Source organism: Babylonia areolata, chromosome 24, assembly GCF_041734735.1.
Source record: "Babylonia areolata isolate BAREFJ2019XMU chromosome 24, ASM4173473v1, whole genome shotgun sequence".
NCBI lineage: Eukaryota > Metazoa > Mollusca > Gastropoda > Neogastropoda > Buccinidae > Babylonia > Babylonia areolata.
This window is the reverse complement of record NC_134899.1, coordinates 9581611-9598230: the sequence shown is the minus strand read 5'-3', so window position 1 is coordinate 9598230 and position 16620 is coordinate 9581611. Positions and strand designations below refer to the sequence as shown.

Here is a 16620-nt window from a genome sequence, read left to right as displayed (position 1 = left end):
TCTTTCTTTCAGCTGCCTGGTTCTTTCCTGATCTCGTCTGATCTGACTAGGTGGTTTCCTCCTAAAATATTGTACCTGCGTGCTGCGGTTCAAGACAGGGTCCGCCATTGTTGTTGACATTTCAGTGTCAGCTGGCTTCAGTCGCAAAACGACCACTGTGCTGTCGCCCTCACCCACCACTTTCCAACTCGTTAAGGTATTGTCGGTTTACAGGGCAGACAGGGTTTTCTCCACAGTCGCTGGAAGCCCAGTAACTGGAATTTTGAGGCAAAACTGGCGATTTTTACACAGCTCTCTCAAATGTCGCACTGTCCCTTCGCGTCACGTCACGTGAGCCCCCAGAGAGAGAGAGAGAGAGAGAGATGATGATGATGATGACGACGATGATGTTTTATTGAAAAAACACATAAGGTTCATTTCAATGGGGAGTTGGGATATATGTCATTCAGCGTTAAAAAGACAACAACAACAAAAAAACAAAACAAACAAAAACAAACAAACAAAAACAACAACAACAGCAACAACAACAACAACAACAAAAAGTAGACAGACATTGTCATGGAGCGAAGTAGAGGATAATTATTCACACTAACAACACGAGTATCAAAAAGGAATGCTGCGATGCAAATTGGAAGCCGACTTCAGCGTATACGCTCTGAGCGCACTCTAAAAACTCCATACAGAAAGCGAGAAAGCTTTGACACAGTCTCGTCGTCATCAGCTCCCATCAGTGCAGGCAAATTATGAGTCTCGGACTCAGCCGGAAAGAACTCGTTGCGTAAAGCTACATAAGCTGAACAGACAAACAAAACATGATTTTCATCTTCTATTCCAAGCTTAGACATTGGGCATAGTATCTGCTGAGGGGATAAATCTGATCGGTACCGAAACCTAGAGAGAGAGAGAGAGAGAGAGAGAGTCCCGGAGGCAGCATAGCAAACACGTGGTTGACAGAAATTTTCTGTTTATTGTCTGTGCATTCAAGAAAGAAAGAAAGAAAGACTCCAAACTGGGGGCAGAATTGTTCCAATTATGCAAAAAAGAAAAAAAAACAAGAAAAAAACAACAACAACCGCAAAACAGGTGATTTTTTATCTTATAAAATACTTCAAAATCACACAAAAATGCACGAAAAAAATATAGGCAAAGAACACAGCGTAATGGATGATAATAATAATAATAAATGTATTTAGATAGCGCTGAATCTTGTGCAGAGACAAATCAGAGCGCTTTCTCACCTGTCATTCACACGCATACATAACTCTAAAACTGGAGAAACTGAAGACAAGGAAGAGGCAGGGAAGGGAGGCTATTTGGGGAAGAGGTGGGTTTTAAGGCCAAACTTGAAAGAGCTGAGTGTGGAGACTTGACGAAGCGAAAGAGGAAGTTCATTCCAGTTGCAAGGTCCAGAGACAGAGAAAGAACGGCGGCCAACAGTCGAAAGCTTGAATCTGGGTATGCGTAAACAGAGTGGATCCGAAGCTGATCGTAGTGAGCGAGATGGAGTGTAGAGGTGAAGGCAGCCACAGAGATAGGAAGGGGCTGATTTGTGAATACATTTCTAGCACAGAGTGCTGATCTTGTACTTTATTCTGTGTGAGACAGGGAGCCAGTGGAGATGTTGCAAAAGAGGAGTGATGTGCTCAGATCTTTTCTTTCTGAGGACGAGTTGGGCAGCAGAGTTTTGTATGCGCTGAAGGGACTGAATGGATGAAGCAGGCAAACCAGACAATAGAAAGTTACAGTAGTCAAGGTGAGAGAGAATGAGAGAAACGACAAGTCTAGATGTTGTGTCAATGGACATATTTCCGGATGGAACTGATGCTCCGCAATTGACAGTAGTAGGTTTGACATGTCTGACTGATAAATTTTTGCATGGACAGTGTGTTGTCAAGGACAACGCCGAGGTTCCTGACTGAACTGGAAAGAGGGATGGATGTACTGCCAAGTTTGATTGTGTCAGTTGTGATGGAAGCTTTTGTTTGTTTGTTTAGTTCCTATGATCATTGCTTCAGTTTTGTCCGCGTTCAATTGTAACTTATTTAGAGTCATCCAATTTTGAATGTCCAGGAAGCAGTTGGATGTTTCTTGCAAGAGCGAGACAGTTTTTCGGGGATGTCAGTCTTCTGGAGTTGAGTGTCATCAGCATAAGAATGATGACTGACATTTATGGCGGTTGATAATTTCAGCGAGAGGAGCAGTGTACGGTGTGAAGAGCAGTGGGCCTGAAACAGATCCCTGTGGGACTCCATGTTCAATTTTAACGGGTTCTGACTGGAACTTGTCAACAATGACAGACTGGAATCGATCAGTGAGATAAAATTTGAACCAGTTTAGAACAGTGCCATTGATACCAAATGTAAAATGAAGACGGGAAAGAAGGATCGAATGGTCTATCGTGTCAAAGGCGGCTGACAAATCGAGAAGAGTGAGAAGGGAAATTAGAAACTGGTCGATAGTTTTTCAAAATGTTTGCGTCAAGGTTGGATTTCGTCAGAAGTGGCCGGACGATTGCAGTTTTGAAAGTGGACGGAAACGTTCCAGTGAGAAGGGATGAGTTGACAATATTGGTGATTGTGGGGAGAAGCTGTGAGGCACACTGGGAAAAGACAGAGGCTGGTATGGGATCGAGCTCACAGGATTTTATTGTCATTTCTTTCAGGATTTCATGGACTTCTGTTTCAGTTAATGGATTAAAGGAATGGAGAGGAGTGCCGTTGAATTGAGGATCAGGATGAGCAGGTTGGAAAGGCATTTGGTCTAAGATGGTACAAATAATTCGGACTTTGTCGAAAAAGAAAGAGGAGAAGACACTGGGGAGTTCAGATAAAGTGTAGGCAGAAGGAAGAGGAGTCTTTTGCAGTACCAAGAAGATTTGACATGATAGAGTAAAGAGATTTGGTGGATGTGGCATCGAGAACTTGGGAAGAAAAGAAGTTTGTCTTCGCTGATGAGATCATATGTTTGACTTTATTTGTTTTCGGAAGATTTGATTGTGGACTTTCAGTTTTGTTGATCGCCATCGCCGTTCCAATTGGCGACGTTTGCGTTTTGCAAGTCGAATGTCTTGTGTGTACCATGGGGCGGAAAGTCTATCAGGGAGCATGCGAGTAGTGGGGGGTGCATGTTCATCCAGTAGCAGAGAGAGGACAGTGTTGTAATGTGTAGAGACATCGGGCGGGAAGAAATTTTGGAAAGGCGTTCAGCAGCTTGAGAAGAAAAAGTGTTAATGTTGATGGATTTCAGGTTGCGACGAGTAACGGATTTTTTTGGTTCTGGTAGGTTTTGAAATATTAAGCAAGAATATGACAGTAGAATGGTCGGAAGAGAGTTCGTCAGTTACAGTCACTGACGCAATCATGGCATCAGAGTCACGTGTGATGAGCCAATCCAACGTATGGCCAGATCTGTGTGTTGGTTCTGTAACGAGCTGAGAGAGAGAATGATTGGACAGAGACAGACATAGGCGTTTGACATCAGTGGAAGTTTGGTTGTCGAAATGAAAATTAAAGTCTCCGAGGATGATAAGTTTGCCAGAACGAAGGTTGTTGTAATCAAGTAATGTTCGGAACTCATCGTGAAACAGAGAAGAAGTTAGGTTGTTTTTACGACTAGGAGGAGGACGATAGAGACAACAGAAGATGATTGAGTGACCGGGAACATTGAGAGTGACTTCGAGCATTTCAAAAGTGTCATGTGGAAGGGCATGGTTATAGGAGAAGGAAAGGGAAGACTCAAAGATATTTCTATAGACGATGGCGATGCCACCTCCACGAGACAGTCGAGGAAGTGACCTTGGTTTTGTATCCAGGAGGGGTCTGTTGTTTAAGTTTGGGTTCATAACCTTGTAATTTCAACCAGGTTTCGGTGAGAAATACGATATCAAAGTTATTTTCAAAAATATAGTCAGAAATATAATCAGTCTTTTGATCAGGGCAGACAGACTGAGCATTGAACAGGCAGGCATGAAAGAGATCAGAGGCAGGCTGAGAGAAATTTAATGGTGAAGCAGGTGAGTCAGACAGACAGGCAACGGAAGGAGACGATGGTGACTGAGCAGTGGAGGACAGTGGGAAGGCAGAGAAAGGTCCGGGAGTTGAGACAGGTGTGGAAGGGGTAGAAAGCAGACCAGAGCCAATCACGGGAGATACACCACATTTTGGAACAGTGTCAGAGAGGACAGTGTCACGGGAAGTAAAGGAGTCAGCTTGAACATGAATATTGAGGTTGTCAGTGACAGTCACAGCAACAGCAGGGCTGACATCGGAGACAGGACGATCAGTGCAGGGGACAGAGCCCCACAAACGGCGAAGTCTGCCCGCTCTGGTTCCTCTTTTTGTCTTTGCTCTGCCGATGCCCAGGCTGATGATGCGCTGCGTCGTGTCATCGTGTAGTCGGAATTGTTTATGCCACGATATATTTGACAGCAACGCTCTGATGAAATTGACGTTCACCATGGTGACAGTATCAGTGCGAGAGCAGAGGTCGGACGGTAAGAGAGGGCAGGGCACGTGGAAAACGGAGAGTATCGTTGACAGGACGAAGATGGTGGCTGATGCGATAACGAGGGTAGGGTGAGTAGCATTCATTTATGTCAGTTTGAAAATTGAAACACTGATATGACGAATATTATTTATCAAATTGTTCTAAAAAGCAAATAAATATGATAAAACACATGACGAACACATTTTAGGTATTCTGAGTCAAACTTACTATTTAGTATGGTTTTGTTGGTCTATAATACCCGCGCATTTGAATCTGGTTAGCTCTTTACCCTACAGTATTGTCTGTGATAAAGTGTAAATATATTACCTTCTTGCTTCAAACAGAACCAGCGGACAAGGTCTTTCTAGGCTTAAAACGTACTAGTTAATAAAGACATGACTGACATGCATGTAGCCATGCTTCCCATTGTTTTGGTTTGAAATATAAACTGAACAAGACAAATTCTTTATCATCGGCGGTAAGAGATAAGAAAGTAACATGCTTCACTTTTTTCTTTCTCTCTTTTTAAACATCCAATCTTCCGAATAAAGAGGGAATAAAAGCGAAAGAAGCAAAACTGTGCAGACGGAGATAAAACACTGAAAACGTACCATCCATATTTCCCGATCACACCACCCTTCCATCCGGAACAGAATAAAAGAAAATAATATATGGTGATTCACTCCCAAACAGTTCCACTGCACTGTCAAACACAGGCACACGCACCTACACACGCACACACACACTGACGAGCGTGGGTTTGCACGCACAAATACATTATCTTTTCACATGTAAACATACACACACAAGCAATACTTTGGAGACGTACTCAAAACAATCGTGAGATGGAAGCTATCCCGAAAACACTTATTCCAAATCGAGTTCACTGTAAAACCATAATCTGGTTGCTATTCACAAATGGAATTCCAAGCCTCGGACATCATTTCCCCAGAAGTCAAAGACAGATCAAAACCGAAGGTTCAAGAATTCAAGATAAAAAACAACAACAAACAAACAAACAAAACTTTATTAATCAAGGACAACAATGTTAGACATTGCCTAACTTCAAGTCTGTCCCTGTAACAACAACCACACGACGATTAATCCAACACAACAAGAAACACTGAAGAAATGATGATACCCCCGAAGCCATGACAATGGTGAGATTAACGTCAGATTAAAGACAAACCAACAGAACCACTGCCTTTTCGACAGCAAAATAGTCGATCAGTCCAACAGCACGGAAAGACAGAAATAGATGACATGATGTGGAAGGAAGCAGCGTGTGTGCGTGCATGAGAGTTTGCAGTGGCCCTGGCGTCTATACGAGCGTGTCATCTGCGGCGCTGGTGAGAACCTGGATGGGCTTATCGTCGGTCAGGGTGATGATGCGGATGCTGTTGGTGTGCCCGGCGCCAGCCCCGGCGCCCGTCATGATGATCACACGGCGATTGAACTCCAGCAGTTTCCTGGTGTAACCCACGGCCACGGCGTAGTTGATGCGGCGGTCCACGTCTTCTTCCCAGGCGCTGCGGCTTGGTGTACCGTCTTCATAGCCGATAGACGCTTTGTAGTGGACGGGAAAGATCCCGCGGTACAGGTGGCACTGGCGGGCCGTGGTGCCTTTGCGCGTGACGGCCAGAATAGGGCAGCGCGGGCGGTAACAGGACACCAGGAAGGCCGACCTGCCGGTAGAGGTCACCACGATAATGGCGGTGGCGTTGATGACGTAGGATGCTTCCACGGCAGCGATGGCGATGGCGTGCGCGGCGTCTGTCAATAGTGGCGTCTCCCGGCGTAGCTCATCGAACAGTTTGTTGTGGAAGATGGCGGCCTCGGCCTCCCTGCAGATGCTGTGCATGGTATTGACGGTCTCCACGGGGTACCTGCCCTTGGCTGTCTCCCCGGACAGCATCACGCAGTCAGCTCCGTCCAGCACAGCGTTGGCCACGTCACTGGACTCGGCGCGCGTGGCGCGGGGCTTGTAGGTCATGCTCTCCAACATCTGGGTGGCGCAGATGACGGGCTTTCCGGCACGGTTACACTTGGCGATCATCATTTTCTGGGCGATGAACACCTTCTCCGGGGGGATCTCGATGCCCATGTCACCCCGGGCAACCATGATCCCGTCGGTGGCCTCCAGAACGTCATCGAAGTTCTTGATGCCCTGGTGGTTCTCCAGTTTAGCCATGATCTTGATGTGCTTACCCTTCTCTCCCAGGACTTTCCGGATCTCCCTGATACCGTCGCCGGAACGGATGAAGGAGGCAAACACCATGTCCACCCCCATTTCTACACCCCACTCCAGGTCTTTTTTGTCCTTCTCAGAGACTGCAGGTAAATCGACAGGTACCCCAGGAAGGTTGCAGCCCTTCTTGCTGCCAAGGACACCGCCGTTTTCAACTTCACACATTAGAGAGTCGGATCGCTTCTCCTTCACGACAACAGATATGAGGCCGTCATCGATGAAGATTCGTTTGCCAACATCCATCACCTTGACGATGTTACTGTAGTCCACCCAAAGCACACTTTCCGAGCAATGCTCCATGTAACGGTCATCAATGGTGACTTCGATCATCTCCCCAGTCTGAAGGGTCACTTCTGCCGTAGGTCCTCCTTCTAACAGACCAGTTCGGATCTCGGGTCCTTTGGTATCCAGGGCTATTCCGATACTGCGCGGCTCTGCATGAGTTTCTTCCGCTTCGCGTATATTCTTCAGTGTGCCTTCGTGGAACTCATAGGTTCCGTGCGAGAAGTTCAAACGCGCTATGTTCATACCCGCTTCCATCAGTTTATGCAGCATGGGGATATCACGGGTAGGAGGGCCGATAGTACAAATGATACTGGTCATACGCACCGTGTAGGGCTCTGAGTCGATGTCTAAAGCACACATATGATCAAAATGGGTACGAGCTTCGGCCAGTTTCAGTTGCTGTGTAGACAAGGGCGGGCCGAGGATATCTCCCTTTTTCGCAAGCATTTGCGCCATCCTGAATTCCAACCGTGAGCGGATCAACCGAAGAATGAATTCTAGCAGCTGTTGAGCGAAGAGCTTTAAATCCGAAATGGCAGCTCCTGATTTTGATTATGATGCAAAGAAATCTACGTCATGATCGTCGGAGCTCACGTCATAATAATTATCACGTCACATCACGTCTCAGGAACGAAACAGCAAAGTATGTAAACAATGGAGATAGAGCGAGAGAGCGAGAGACAGAGACAGAGAGAGACAGAGACAGAAGACAAGACAAGACAAAAGTATTTATTTGCCTCTTCTTGATTTGCCTCTTATGAAAATCATTTTGGTAATGTTTTCCCATGAAACCATACATTTTTGGCATTTTTTTTTTATGTAACTCCGAGTTACCGGTGTGTTTTTCTTCAAACTGAAATTTTGACCATTGGACTGTGTGTGTGTGTGTGTGTGTGTTTCCAACAGGGGGGATATAGAACATTAATGAAATTACAAATCTGCTTTGTTTTTACACATAATTAAGCATATGATAATAATAACATTGATAACATTAATAATAATAATGATAATAATAATAATGATAATAATTTTATACTGCATCTTTTTTTTTTCTAGAAAAACTACTCAAAGCGCTTTACATCTCGTCCCCCTCCTCCACCCCCTCCAAATGATTGTAGGCCAATAAGAATAATGCAAAACATATGGTGAAATGGCACTGCTGGTGAATTAAAAGAGAAAAGAAAAAAAGTAAGTATACTGGAAATTTCACACACACACACACACACACACACACACACACACACACACACACACACACACACACACGGACACACACACACACACACACACACACACGGACACACACACACACACACACACACACACACACATACACACGGACACACACACAACAACAACAACAACAACAACAACAACAACAAAGCGCTTCTGCATTTTCAACTGTGCTATGATGTGACCTTGAACTCTGACTCCTGACCTTGACCCTTTGTCGTGGTTTTGCGTTCACAATGACCAAGAACTGCATCAAGTTTGGCCTAGACCTGTTGCGAGACATAACCGCTCTTGAACATACAACCCCTCTCTATATATAGTTCGTACTATGACCTTGACTTGTGACCTACTTCGAATTTCATTAAAAATCACGCTAGCACCACGGCAAAGCATTATAGCCAATTCGATGACCATTTGAAATTTTGATCAAATATTTGTGACGTCAGCTATGTTAAACGTTTTCTACTTTATCAAATGACGACCTTGACCTTCGACTTCTTACCAGGCTTCACCATTCCATCGTGAGAGGGATGACCGGAGACGACTTTCTCAATACCGCCTTTTTACGAAGTTTCATCCCTGTCATACTTGCGGCCGCTGAGAAAATGCCCTAGCATGACAGTGCAGCGGAATGGAGTGGGAGGGTGGTGGGAAAGTAAAATGCCCAGTCCTTTTATATGACTCGAAACCGTGAACGCTCGCAAAACGACAAGGCACTACCATTTCCACTTATGTTCTTGTTCTTGTTGCTGAAAGTCCAGGCAACCGCAGTTTCAGTTTCCGTTTCAGTAGCTCAAGGAGGCGTCACTGCGTTCGGACAAATCCATATACGCTACACCACATCTGCCAAGCAGATGCCTGACCAGCAGCGTAACCCAACGCGCTTAGTCAGGCCTTGAGGGGGAAAAAAAGGTGAATAAATAATAGATAAGCTTACACAAATAAATAAATAAATAAATAAATAAATAAATAATTATAATGAAAAAAAAAGGTGAATAAATTACACAAATAAATAAATAAATAATAATTATAAAAAAGGTAGCAATAATAATTATAATAATAAAATAATAACAATAATAAATAAATAAATAAATAAGATAACAATGATGATAAATAAGCAAATAGATGTAAAACATGAAGACACACATTCACATATACACCCACACATGCATAACAGATATGCACCAAACATGCAGTTTCACAGATATGAAAGCACAGTTAAATACATATAAACGTACATGAGCTCCAACACACACACACACACACCACACACATTACCCTGCACCTCCTCTACCCCCCTCCTCCACACACTCATTTCTAGTCTACGTATCGCAGCTTCCACGGCAACCGCACAAGGCCGTAATTAACAGGACTGTCAAGCCATACAAATGCTGTACCGCGTCCCCACGCCACACAAACCATGCACAGATCAGCGAGTTTGTACGAACCGGAACAGGCAATTAAACAAGTCATTCGAATACACGGCTGGCAGCTATCTTACTGTTGTTGATGATTATGGTGGGTGGGTGTTCCCACCATGACGAAGAGAATGTTATTTGATCACGATTCTACTACGCCTATATCACACATCCATCGCTTCCACCAGCCTCACTGTCGTTGTTGTCGTTGTCGTTGCTGTTGTTGCTGCTGTTGTTGCTGTTGTTCTTGCACTGCCGCTGTTTGGTCGTTAACCTCCTGACTGTTGCCGACTAGGATGCTCGTCAGTGAAGGACTCTCACTTTAATGACGTAAGACAGAGCTTACAGGTAGGTTTCGGCCTGTATGTATGAGTGGAGTGATGGCCTAGAGGTAACGCGTCCGTCTAGGAAGCGAGAGAATCTGAGCGCGTTGATTCAAATCACGGCTCAGCCGCCGATATTTTCTCCCCCTCCACTAGATCTTGAGTGGTGGTCTGGACGCCAGTCATTCAGATGAGACGATAAACCGAGGTCCCGTGTGCAGCATGCACTCAGCGCACGTAAAAGAACCCACGGCAACAAAAGAGTTGTTCCTGGCAAAATTATGTAGAAAAATGCACTTCGATAGGAAAAACAAATAAAACTGCACACAGGAAAAATAATAAAAAAATAAATGAAATAAAATAAAAGGTGGTGCTGTAGTGTAGCGACGCGCTCTCCCTGGGGAGAGCAGCCCGAATTTCACACAAAGAAATCTGTTGTGATAAAAAGAAATACAAATACAAATATATCACAGCTTGACATAAGTTTACAGTTGGGCCAACAGCAAAATGAGAGCTGGTGTTATCAATGGTTTCTCCACTGCAATGGGAAATCGTTTGCAGCTTAGACTTTTGTGAAGGACTATGACTCTCAAACTAGGAGGCAAAATTGCACTGGCTCTTAATGCTGCAGCCTTGGGGGGCTAGTCGGCCTTTGGAAACCATCCCATCGCCAACTGTTCTAAAACCCTCTTGACCGAGAGAGTGGGGGATGTAACTTGGGCAAGACACTCTCCACTATAATCAAATTCTAGCCCAGATAGTCGGAACAGCAGTTGCCTCCTATGCTGTTCTGATGGTCATAGTCGGACACGACTGACTGTCATACATGTCACGATGTCCGTCATCATTCTGTATGTGGATTTCGTCCTCTCGGGATTATGTTACGTTTGTTCATTAAAAAAAAATATATATATTTTATTTATTTATTTATCTATTTATTTATTCATTTTACTTTCATTATTATTATTATTATTTATTATTATTATTATTATTATTATTTTAAAAATTATATTATTATTTATTTATTTATCTCATTTTATGTCATTTTATTTTATTTTATTTATTTTTTCTCAAGGCCTGACAAAGCGCGTTGGGTTACGCTGCTGGTCAGGCATCTGCTTGGCAGAGGTGGTGTAGCGTATATGGATTTGTCCGAACGCAGTGACACCTCCTTGAGCTACTGAAACTGAAACTGAAACTGTTCAGTAAAATCAGTTACATCATTATGATAAAAAAAAAAAGAACAAGAAAGAAAGAAAGAAAGAAAAAATAATCTCGGTTTAAACTGATACCAGACGGGCGCAATAGCCGAGTGGTTAAAGCGTTGGACTGTCAATCTGAGGGTCCCGGGTTCGAATCACGGTGACGGCGCCTGGTGGGGAAAGGGTGGAGATTTTTACGATCTCCCAGGTCAACATATGTGCAGACCTGCTAGTGCCTGAACCCCCTTCGATTGTATATGCAAGCAGAAGATCAAATCCGCACGTTAAAGATCCTGTAATCCATGTCAGCGTTCGGTGGGTTATGGAAACAAGAACATACCCAGCATGCACACCCCTGAAAACGGAGTATGGCTGCCTACATGGCGGGGTAAAAAAAACGGTCATACACGTAAAAGCCCACTCGTGTGCATACGAGTGAACGCAGAAGAAGAAGAAGAAGAAGAAACTGATATCACACTGACACCGAACTCATTTCATCAGAGCTAAGCAGTCTGCTGGTTAAAAGCATGGCAGTCAAAATCAGACGGAGTTCGGGTTGTTGTTTTTTTTGGACCGTGGAGGTTTGTTTTAATCAAAGGGTACTGCTGGCAGTTACCGGTCTGTTGCAGGCCAGAGGTTTCCATCCAGGTTTCCTATCAATCGATCAGCGTTGTGGGAGGGGGGGGGGGTGAGGGGATGGGGAGGGGGTTGGGGGGTGGGGGGTGGCATGCTACCGGTAGCTGATCGATACCGAAAGGCCAATAATTGATCCGGAGCAGGGTTTCATGCTCTTTACCAAGTGGAGGGAAAAGGCTTCTGCCGCATTTGCCCCGTTGTATTATTGAAGAGCAAAAAAAAAAAAAAAAAAAAAAGTGGCATTGCTTCTCTCTCTCTCTCTCTCTCTCTCTCTCTCTCTCTCTCTCCTTGTGTGTGTATATGTGTGTGTGTATGTGTGTGCGCGTGCGTGCGTGTGTGTGTGTGTGTGTGTGCGTTTCTTTGTCTCTCGTCTGTGTGTGTGTGTGTGTGTGTGTGTGTGTGTGTGTGTGTGAAACCTGAATTATTTGGCTCAAATGCAAAACTCAAAATGAAAAAAAAAGCGGAATTCCCATCAAAACCACAGATCGCAAATCCTCCTCCCCCCAACCCCCCTCCCCCCCTTTATATATATATATATATATATATATATATATATATATAACTTTAAAAAAAAAATCTTTTTCTTTTTAGTTTTTATATGCCCAACAATTTTGCTGTCCCGTCATCTGCACCGTTTTCAGTGACATTACTCCCACAACACCACCGTTCTTTTCCAAGCCCCCCCCCCCCCCCCGATCCCCCACCCCCCACCCCAACCCCCCACCTCCCACCCCTCCCCCTTTACACGGTTCATCTGTCGTGGTCCCGGTGTCAGCAGTCCCTAGGGAAACTGACGATGGTTCGATCGCCAGGAGGCCACACACCAGAGAATGAATCAAACAGTCACATGTTTTGTCACCCTGTCTTCGACTCGATGAACGAACAAACGAACGAAGTGAGCGGATGAGCGAACGACCAGAGGATAAATGAAAAAAACAACAACAACAACAAAAACAAAAAACAAACAAACACACACAAAAAACAACAACAACAGTCGCATGTTCTGTCACGCTTTCTTTGATCCGGTGAAGGAACGAATAAACCAATGAGCGAACGACAAGAGAATAAAATAATGAAACAGGTCACAAGTTCTGTGGCCCTGTCATCGACGCAATGAAATGAATGACTGAACGGACCGGATAATGAAACAGTGACATGTGTTGTTTACCCTGTCTTCAATCCAAACAAAGGAATGAGTAAATATGAATGGACGAAAGACCACGCAATACAATGAAAAAAAAACCAGTCACATGTTCTGTTAACTTTACTTCAATGCAACGAATGAACGAACGAACGAACGAACGACTGAGTGAATGAATGAACGAATGTCGAATGAACGAACAAAAAACCCCCCCCAAAAACATGACCCTGTAACATGTTCTAGCACCCTGTCTCCGACCCAAATGAACGAATGAATGAATGAGTGAACGAACGAGTGAACGACTGGAAAATGAAACAAGTCGCATGTTCTGTTACTCTGTCATCGACCCAATGAATGAATGAATGAGCAGAGTATGAAACAAGTCACAAGTTACTGTTACCTTACATCGATGCAACGAATGAACGAACGAGTCAGTGTAACTGTTACCTTACTTTGATGCAACGAATGAACGAACGAGTAGAGAATTAAATGAGTCACAAGTGACTGTTACCCTTACTTTGATGCAACGAATGAACGAACGAGTAGAGAATTAAACGAGTCACAAGTGACTGTTACCCTTACTTTGATGCAACGAATGAACGAACGAGTAGAGAATTAAACGAGTCAGTGTTACTGTTACCTTACTTCGATGCAACGAATGAACGAACGAGCAGAGCATTAAATGAGTCAGTGTAACTGTTACCCTTACTTCGATGCAACCAATGAACGAACGAGTAGAGAATTAAACGAGTCACAAGTGACTGTTACCCTTACTTTGATGCAACCAATGAACGAACGAGTAGAGAATTAAACGAGTCAGTGTTACTGTTACTCTTACTTTGATGCAACGAATGAACGAACGAGTAGAGAATTAAACGAGTCACAAGTTACTGTTACCCTTACTTCGATGCAACGAATGAACGAACGAGTAGAGAATTAAACGAGTCACAAGTGACTGTTACCCTTACTTCGATGCAACGAATGAACGAACGAGTAGAGAATTAAACGAGTCACAAGTGACTGTTACCCTTACTTCGATGCAACGAATGAACGAACGAGTAGAGAATTAAACGAGTCGCAAGTGACTGTTAGCCTTACTTCGATGCAATGAATAAAACAAACGAGCAGAGAATGAAAAAATCGCCGGTTCCGCTATTTCCAACATCGATCGTGCAAGCTGACGGTAAGCCTCAGTATGCCACCAAATGTGTTCGTTGGTTGTGTCAGTGAGGCAACAAGACGCAGAGCAGTGTACTGCTCACAATGGTGGCTGTCAATTTCCTGCATCGACCGACGGCAGTGCTACATACAAACCATCCATGCTCGACCACTCCACTCCATCCACTCCGTCCCATTGTGTTCCATCTCCACCATTGACTGATCAAAGACTGCACCAGTTCATATTCTTTTTCTTTCTTTTTTCTTTCTCTCTCTTCTCTCTCTCTTCTTTTTGTCCCTGGAGGTAACATTACTGACCCAGGCTTTGACAGAAATGGAAGAATCTGGTCAACACTTTTTGTGCGGAACCCCAGTGACCCTACACATAGTTTTAATTTAAAAAAAATAAATAAAAAAAAGGAAGAAGGGGGAGGGGGGTGGGGTAGGGGGAAGGGGGTGGGGGGTGGGGGGGGGGGGTGAAGAAGAGGAAGAAGAACAAGCTTCAGCTCGTCGCTGCTCTATGTGATTCGCAATGTCTTTACTTGCTTTTGAGAATAAAACCATGTTCAAACTAAGTAGAAGAAGAAGAAGAGGAGGAGGAGGAGGAGGAGGAGAGGCACATGCAGGAGAGGAGGGGAGGTGGAGGGCAGACTGACAGAAGTAAGTTGGAATGGAAGCGGCCACAGTCTGTGCCTGAGTGATGAGAACAGGTCTAGTCCTTAAGAAGAAGATGAAGAAGACGTTTAGTCGCTAAAAAACGAAGAAGAAGAAGAAGAAGAAGAAGAAGACGAAGACGTTTAGTCGCTAAAAACGAAGAAGAAGAAGAAGAAAAAGAAGAAGAGACCTATAATGACAACAAGAGCAATAATATCAATGTACTGGAAGTGAACAAGATATTTAAAAATATGTTTTTTTCTGGTCCCCTCTCTTTTCTTAACAGCTGTGCGCCCCTCCCCCTTCCCATGTCTGTTGTTTTAATGAATTGAATTGTATTGAATTGTATTGTATTGTATTGTATATGTTGTGTTGTATTGTATTGTATTGTATTGTATTCTATGCGTTGTGTTGTATGTGCTGTGCTGTGTTGTATTGTATTTACTTAGGAATAATCTGTCTCTGTAACATTCTTTTACATTCACCCTATTCCATCACTACTTTAAAAAACAAACAAACAAACAAACAAACAAACAACAGCAACAACAACAACGACAAAAACACAGTTCTGATATCGTCAAACTTGGTGTACTTATCTACCTCTAGTTCAAGCTTCAAAAGATGGTTCAAAAGAAAGAAAGACAGACAGAATGAATGAACGTTTTATTGCATTCAGGCCATAGGCATCATTGCATTGGGATGCTGGGGAGGGGGACGTGCTGACAATAGCATTCCGTTGACATTCCTATGAATATTAGAAATTATCCAATACTCTGAAGTTGCATGTAACAACAACGATTTTGTACAGGACTGGTATAAATATATCCCGTAATGTCAGATATATATTCATCATTTTACTAAAATGGATTTTCATACGACATTTACTATCACACACGTGTCTAGAAATGTTCTTCTTCATTGATTAGTTACCGCTTCTTGTCTGCGCTTAATTGAATGAAAAATATATTTGGCTAATTTTTTTTTTTTCTAAGATCGACATACAAAGGGCATGCATATATAAAGTGATATTCATCCTCATTCACAACTTTACAAAATGGGCAAAACCTTGCAACCGGATTTTCAGAGTATCTCTCATAGTTCTCATTTAGCGGTAAGACTCCAAGTCTTATTTGTGTCAAAGCGACTCTAAAGCAATAAATATCCAAATGTACAAAATAGAGTCCAGTTCTCAGACCATCTTGCATGGATGAATATAAGGCCTGTCTTTCCTTATCTCTGACAGATGCCGACCATTCTTGCACATACATATCAATCAGTCTCTGTTTGAACTGTAATATAAACATCTGCATATTATCAACTCCTTGATTCAACCACACATAACTGAATCCAGTTTTACACAAAATTTCTCTAATTCCTGTTACCCAACACCTTTTACCGTTCCCATCTAAGTTTACTAGCATAAGATACGCCTGTTTAGGTAATCTATCTAAATTAATTTCTAATAATCTGAATCAGTATTTTACGGATTTCATGTATGAGTTAACGTATACTGGGTATCTGCCTAATTCTGAGTACACTTGTTTATTGGGTGTTTTGAGGGGAACACCGAGAAATCTTTTGCAAGCTAATAAATATATTTTTTCGATGCTATCTAAACGTTGCAGCCCCCAAATCTCTGCTGAGTACAGACAGACAGACAGACAGAGAGAGAGAGAGAGGGGGGGGGGTCAGAAAGACAGACAGACGGACAGAGAAAGAGAAAGAGAGAGAGAGCGACAGAGCGAGAGAGAGAGACAGACAGACACAGAGACAGAGACAGACAGGCGGACAGCCAAAAGCCAACTCTGCACACGAACATGGAAGTTGCAGCCCACGA

General features: G+C 43.5%; 1 protein-coding gene and 1 pseudogene across 2 annotated transcripts in view; both read right to left on the bottom strand.

Annotated features, from left to right (window-relative positions):
• LOC143299237 (uncharacterized) overlaps positions 1-16620 on the bottom strand; it is a 66342-nt gene that overhangs the window by 13414 nt on the left and 36308 nt on the right. The gene's annotated exons all lie outside the window — the stretch shown is intronic.
• Positions 5793-7474, bottom strand: LOC143299115 (pyruvate kinase PKM pseudogene; annotated as a pseudogene).